Here is a 7,759-nt window from a genome sequence, read left to right on the forward strand (position 1 = left end):
AATTGATTGAATTTTTGAATCAGCTGGATATCGGATGATAACTGTTTTTAATTGTGATGCCAACTGGCATAAAAGTGACTACTGGTTGCTTCAAAGATAATTCAAATTATAAGCAGAGAATTGTTGCATTAAATTTCTGGCCATTGCTTTTATAAGCATGACAATGTTAAACAAAATCAAAGAGTGTCCCCATGTTTGTACAGCAATTCTGAGGCTGATAAAGTCTTAAAGAACAATATTCTTATTTCATATATTTTGATCACAGTCTGTATACATAGGTCTATTAAATTTCAAAATGGTGTTAGCTGTGTTCAATATGGTTCAATACATGAAATTATTAAAGCTGATATAACACAAGTAATTTTTGGTATAAATTGTGACATTGAAAATGTATGTTGTAGGATGCCCCTGTCCATGTCACGATATAGCAGTCATGATAGCATTCACATAGCATGCATCATAGCATGCGAATGCTATTCTCATAGCATGCGAATGCTATTCTCATAGCATGCGAATGCTATTCTCATAGCATGCGAATGCTATTCTCATAGCATGTGAATGCTATTCTCAAAGCATGTGAATGCTGTTATAGCATTCACGTTTGCATGCCTAAATAGCATTCTCCATAGCATGCGAATGCTATAGCTCATTTACATAATTCGGGCTTCTGACATGCTATAAAACTGCTATCTGATTGCTATCCTCAAGGAATGCTATGAAAAATGCTTTGGGAAGTACAGACATGGCTTTTTGTGAATGCTATCAAATGGCAGTTCTCATAGCATTTGCATGTTAATTGCATGCTAAAGGAATGCTAAATGACTGCAGTCAAGTTTGGTAAGGGCTGGCCTGGTGAAACAGAAAAGTCCAGATATTACCTTGTGATAATATTCCTCCCATTCCACGCTGAGCCACTCAATATTTGTATAATAATACCGTTTCGGTTTGCGGTAACACCATGTGGTAATAACTACTGCTTAGAAGATATTAGTTCTGAGAAGAACTTGTCCTGCTTATTATCAAGATTGTACATTGGCGAGACTGGCAGAGACCTCACTACCAGGCTTAAAGAACACATAGCTCACGGCCGCAGAGGGGAACTTGACAAATCGGCAATTGTCAAACACTCTGCTGATCTGGATCATGTTGTTGATTGGGAACAAGCGGAAATCATAGCCCCAGAGAAACACTGGTACACCCGTCGTATCAGAGAAGCTATTGAGATCCACAAACATGACACTGTCCCACAAGATATCGGCTACTTCATAAGCCACATATGGCATTCAGTTATTCCAAGTTGCAACACTCGTGGCTCACAGCCAACTGACACACCTGAGCGAGCAGGACGCTCAGCGGGCATCCCTCAACACAATGCCCATGGCTCACAACCAACTGACACACCCGAGCGAGCAGGGCATGCCCAGCAAGCACTCCTAATCCTAACAAATCCTACTTAAGGAGTAGCATCTCCAACTATCTTCAGTCTCCTGACGATGACTAGAGCAGGCTAGTCAAAACGTTGAGACCAAAGACAAGTTCTTTTAGAACTTACAGCTGGACTGTTCTAAACAGAACAAAAAACTACTTAGCAAAGTTGAAAATAAGCAGGACAAGTTCTTCTCAGAACTAATATCTTCTAAGCAGTAGTTATTACCACATGGTGTTACCGCAAACCGAAACGATACCGATACCCCACCATGCAAAGCCTCAAATCTTATATAATAATACCCCCATGAAAGATGTGTGCTTCACAGTATTGGATCTGCAGCAAAAACTACTGGACCGAATCAGGAGATCATTGTATCATATTTCTTCTAAGAAGATTCTCCATCCATTGGTACAGGTGGTTTGAGTCTCAAGGTAGTGGAAGTATGCCATTGGGGGGTCACCCTGTATAGTAGACTGTGAACTGGCAATTCTCAGTTTGTGGTCTGTGGTGGGTGTGTCCAACTAGAATCAATGAATGGAGGCTGGTGACCTGAGCTGTTTATCAAAAATTGTTGCATAAGGCTACCTCCGCGAAGGGGCCATGTACAGAGTAGTTCTACAATATTTAATGAAAACAAACTTTATTGATCAGTGATCCCAATTTGGTTAAATTGTTGACCAACTGATTTCATGAACTTGCACAATACAGAAGTGCAAAGTGAAAGGCCTACTGGTAGCTGTACTTTAAATATTTATCCGAATGCTAACTTGTGAATTTGTATGTAAATAACGAGGTATCGAGACAACTTTTTGTGATAAAAAACAAAAATCAATTCTTAGAGCACACAAATACAAAACCAAGAAAAGCCACATGTTTGCTAACATGTGAATTTATATGTAAATAACAAGGTATCGGTTTTGAGGCAACTTTGTTGATCAAAACAAAAAATCAATTCTAAGAGCAAACAAATACAAAGCCAAGAAAAGCCACATGTTTGAAATTTTTATATACAATATAATCAGGGTGAAAGTTGCTTTGTCAGTTTTGATTTGGCATTTGGTCATTTTAAGTTAAGCACTCTATGTTCAAGTTAACTTTGTAGAGGGAAATTGACTGCAAGTATGTCAGTTTCGGTGCGCCAATGAGAGTATTTAAGTGGAAAATTTGATCGTCAAGATCATTTTGCATTTTCTCACCAGCCTCATCACAGAACATCACTGTTCCAAAGTCCGAACTCAACAATGCATGGTGTTCACTGCACCTTGAGCCTGTAACGCTTATGCACTCTCTCCGTTTCAAGTCAACCAGCAATCAAACTTGACATCAGTTCTCATCTCAGGCCGTCCAGTTAACCGGAGCCATCAGATCTCGATGCAAAATTGGCCGCATATATTATGGACAGCCCTTGCTGTTGCCTTCTCCATAACATGATCGGGTGACAACTTTGCATCACATTAGCTGTCAAAAATTGACTGAAAAGGACAAATAGTTCTTGTAGGCCTACAGACTCCAATTCCTTTTTCCTATTGAATTGGAAGCAGTGAAATATAGAACACTGGCTACAAACTCCTTGGTGGGAAACTATCTGAAACGGAACTTCTATTTTAGATGTTACTTCATGTACTTGTACAAAGTTTAATTTTCGGTGTACTTTTTGAGAGGCAAACTGCCTTGCTGCTGAACAAATCTGCGGGTATCCTGCACTCAAACTTGTCTTGCTTGATTTTGCACACCAATCTTTTGTTCAGCTCTTCATTCAGTCAGCAAGTTTCTGCTGTGTTTCTCCACCCCACTTTATCTGTACAAGACACTGAACCATCACATCTACTGTTATAGAAGCTGCAAAAAGCTATACACCAGCAGGAAGACTCTGTGTCAATCATGTTGTCGTACTCTGCAAATGTCACTGTCTATGCCCAAGCTGCAACGTCCCTTGCTCAAGCTGCAACGTCCCTTGCTCAGCTGGACATTCTGGTCTGTACCTTCTTCACCTGTGTCTTCCAGAACAACAGCGACAACTGCTCCATGGCCTATTCCTTTCCCCAGATGGATCCTCCACTGATCTGGGATGAAACGGGACCATCTCCCTGGGCAGCGATGAATGAATCCTTTGATGTACCGAGCAATGAAAGATACAAACTGTTGAACCACTCATTGCAAATCTTTGGTTTTGAGAATCCGGCAGAGGCTGCCGGGTTTGTGTATTCCAGTACTCAGACTGTAATGTATGGTTTTGTCCTGCCTGTCCTCCAAACTATTAGGGATCCTGTCCATTCTGTCTTTTTTCTTTACCCTTTGCAGAGTTGCCTCCATGCGGAATATCACTAATTTCTATCTGACTAATTTGGCTGTTGCAGATTTGATGGTCTTGATTTCAGAGTACACTCATCAGCAATGTTTGGCTTTGACATTACAAATTGACATAGATGTATCATATTTGGGGAACTCAGCCCAAGCAGTTCTTCCTCTCTTAATGTACACTGGGGATGTGGGTGTTATGTCATCTATAGCCTTTGTAACACTGCTGTCTTATGATAGATATTTTGCCATTTGTTACCCTTTCCAACACCGTAATCTCAATCTGAAGCGACGGGCAATACGAGCAGCAGTTTGTATATGGGTACTGTCTTTTTCCATGAATTTGATTGTTTTCTTTGAACAGTTTCTGTACTTTAATGTTCCACCAATCAAATGTCTTGTTTGGCCAACTGAAGAAAAGTATAAACATTTATCAGGTAATGTGTTGGTGTTTGGGAGTAGTGAAGCAACTGTGTTCACTTTGATTATGGTTGTAAGTTATGTGTATTTCTGTGTATTCATGTTGAGTTTGATCCTCACGGTCACTTTCAATATCCTCCTAATTAAGGGACTGCATGCACCAAATCCAACTGGTGATCAGATCCGAGGTCCGTCAAAACAACTACGAAGAGTGACTCTGATACTTGGCATCAACACAGCCGTGGTATTTGTCTGTTTTCTGCCTCAAGCTATATGTGCCCTAATTGTAATTTTAGTGCATAGCAGGAAAGAAGTGGATGTAAATGATGATGTGAAATGGGGGTTGAATTTGATGGCTGCTTGCCTCAGAGTCATGAACTCTTCCATTAATTCAGTCATATTCAATGCTGGTAGTGGAAGGTACAGGAAGGCCTTTAAGCAAGCCTTCTGCTGCAGAAAGAGGCAGCAAGTACCAACAAACAATATCCCTCTGCAGACATTACCAAGAACAGATCCTGCTGATCGGATCAGATCATAGGATCCAAAAGCAAAACTACACCCCCCCCCCCCCCAAAAAAAAAGAGATAAGAAAAAAAACCTAGACTTATGTTCTGGACAAACAGTTGATTCCGCAACTTTTTTTGTGACATATATATGTGACATGGAAGGTATCAAGTATGAGTTCCATCCAGGAACCTGGGTGGGACAGCTTGAGGCTGACCATACTCTGTCAGCCCTGACCTGTGGCTCACCTCGACTGATCGGTTGGAGTGGGTGGCTCAACGTCCCATAGCTGGATTTGGAGACTGATGATGAGGAAAAATGTGTAGTTCTGTTTATAATATATAGTGGCATGTAAATATGTGATTACATTCTCATTGGCTTTGAATTATGATGTCACACGTCACGTGATGACGTCATGATGACATCACATCAATTTTCATCTATTATCATCTATAACAACCTTCCACTAGAAGGTTCTCTAACATTTTATGACATCACCGTTAATTTTTTTTGTAAAGAACAACTTAGCCAGAGCATACATCGTTGAAAGCAAGTTCACATCTTTTACCAATTTTAAATTACAAAGCACATCCAGTTTTAACTGGAAGGAAGGGTCACATGATTTTGCACGTGCTATCAAAAATGAAGACCAAGGATTTTTCTATCAATTCCAAAGAAAGTCATGTTCAGATCTCTCACGGTTCATTTTATCTTGATTTTCTTAAACGTGATGTCACTTGACCCATGATGACGTCACCATGAAGTCACTTTATTTTTTCATCTATAACACACCCCGGTCTAGGTACAAACCAACTTTCAACCCAATTGGACCTGTAGTTCTGTACACATAGGCCTTCAAAATATTCACCTATAATGTGATGTCACGTGACACGCGATGACCTCATGATGACATCAATGTTCGACACATATCTGCAGGTGTTGGTCTCTAAGTGTGTGCCAAGTATAAAGGCAATCAGATTGATTTTAGTGCCCAAAGTGCCAGAAACAAACAAATGACTGAAAAAGAAAGAAAAAGAAGAGAAAAAAATTCTTAACAAAAATAAAGGCTGTTTCGTCATGTTTGCCGATACAGCCAATAATGCAATCCTCTCTTGCAAAAGTTTCTATAACTTCCAAAAGCTACATAGTAATTGATTGTTTAGAAACACAAATTAGAAATACTGGTATTCACAGCACGTCAGTTTTGTGTTGGGGGAGGCTAGGCATACTTTGTTTGAAAGAAATAATTTAACCCCTTTTACCACTACATTTTTGATTTCCACAAAGCAACAATTTTCAAATGTAAACAAAAATAAGTCTCAACACTCTTGATCATTACATGTACAATGTATCTGTAAATTAAACTGTACATAAAACCATAGAACTCACAGTTGTTTCCATGTAAAAATCAAAAGAAATGCATTACATTTGTACAGAGATTGTAATGGTATTAAACACACTGTATCATCCATGCTGTTATTTTGTGTGTTTCCTTTGTTATCACAATACTTGCTTTCTATGGGTTCCCCCTGAATTAAGTGCATTTGTAACGCTGATAACAGAATTAAAGAAAGATCTCCAAGAAAGCCTTTCTGTTACATTGTTATTAGTTAAAAGTTTTTTCTTAAAAAATAGTACTTTTTCTGAATCCATTTCTGAAAATTACAGCAAAAGCAAATTATTGTATATTCCCTTTAACACACCCTTGCTACCTGAAATCTTTAAAGCTGAAATATCCCAACATTGATAAAACAATTTATTCCACTCAATTTTCTCACCTAAAAGGAAGGAGGTGGAGGATATTAGAGCTGACATTCGATAAAATATTAAATAGTGTTTGGTGTATAGAATAATATATGGCTCATGGGGGCGGGGCTTGCACAACTACCTCCTCAAGATGGGTACACGTACAGGTGAAGGAAAACTTGCATATTCTGCACAAACCCCGCCTTCCCTGGTGTTGAGTCATTCTTAAATGTTACAGGATAAGTGTGAAATGGGAACCATTGAAATAGAGGAACCATCATATTTTTGTGGTGTAGCTGGGGGGGGGGTACTTTCTGTAAATAGCGCCCTCTTTGGTCAATGCACAGAGGAGTTTAATGAGTTGACAGGGCTACGGGTTATGACGAACTGGTTACTACCAAAGTTCTGAAGTCAATCAACTTTCATATTACGAAAGTGAAGTACTCCTTTGAACTGAAGTCAATCAACTGTCACAATACGAGAGTGAAGCATTCCTTTGGCAGGCCCAGCTGCGCTTACAAGTCCCCTTGTTTAGGAGATCGACTTAATATTTTTAATAGTGAAAGTTTTTTTCCCAACATGCTATCGGTTTTCAAAGCAAGTTTTGTGAGAAAATCAACTTAAAGAGCTCCCAACAACGAAGCTTCTGGTTCCTGGTTTAGAAATCAAACGGGACGTCCCCATCATCGTGTGATTCAAATAACCATCATTCAAGGTCTTGATTATTCAAAAATTCTTATTTTCATGTAGGCCTTATGCAAAATTCTGTTGCCTCATAGACAAAAACGTCAATCTGGTACCGCAGTAAAAAGGTTCACAAATGGTAAATGCGATTACCGGTAACTTCATTTTTTCACACAAGGGTTCTGATGAATATATGTCATTCTTACAAGGTTTAAATAAACAGTTTAAAACTTCAACTTGGTTTTGAGAAAAGTATGGCTCCTTGGCATTATTGCAGTTTTTTTTACTCACCTTGTAGAAGAATTTGGAATTTTCAGCTGAATAAACACTAATCTGATGAACGTGGTGATGCATTTTGTATTAGTCATACATTGTAGTTCGACTCAGTTGCTAGTGCAACTGCAGTCTAACTGTATTCATTGTGATACTTTATGCGCGACAATCATACATCCATTAACCCTCCTGCTGTCTAAAAGTCACAGACAGTCAACAAAAATACACATGCCTTTTACACAGGCCAGGCACTAACAGTCAGATCATATTTAAAAGCAAGCACTGTTACTAGTGAAATTCAGTCAGCAGACAAGTGGTAGGCACAGCTGGCTTATCAATCAGCTACAATCAAAGCATAGCTGTACCAAGTTACATGAACAGTCATAGCCAGTCAATACTCTTGAC

The 7,759-nt window shown here is 39.2% G+C and overlaps 1 pseudogene; it reads left to right on the forward strand.

The window, feature by feature from the left end:
* Positions 1–3,310: 3,310 nt before the first annotated feature.
* On the forward strand, positions 3,311–4,713 carry LOC119722568 (annotated as a pseudogene).
* Positions 4,714–7,759: the final 3,046 nt, after the last annotated feature.

The sequence above is a fragment of the Patiria miniata genome, unplaced genomic scaffold (genome assembly GCF_015706575.1).
Source record: "Patiria miniata isolate m_02_andy unplaced genomic scaffold, ASM1570657v1 HiC_scaffold_16, whole genome shotgun sequence".
In the NCBI taxonomy this organism is placed as follows: domain Eukaryota; kingdom Metazoa; phylum Echinodermata; class Asteroidea; order Valvatida; family Asterinidae; genus Patiria; species Patiria miniata.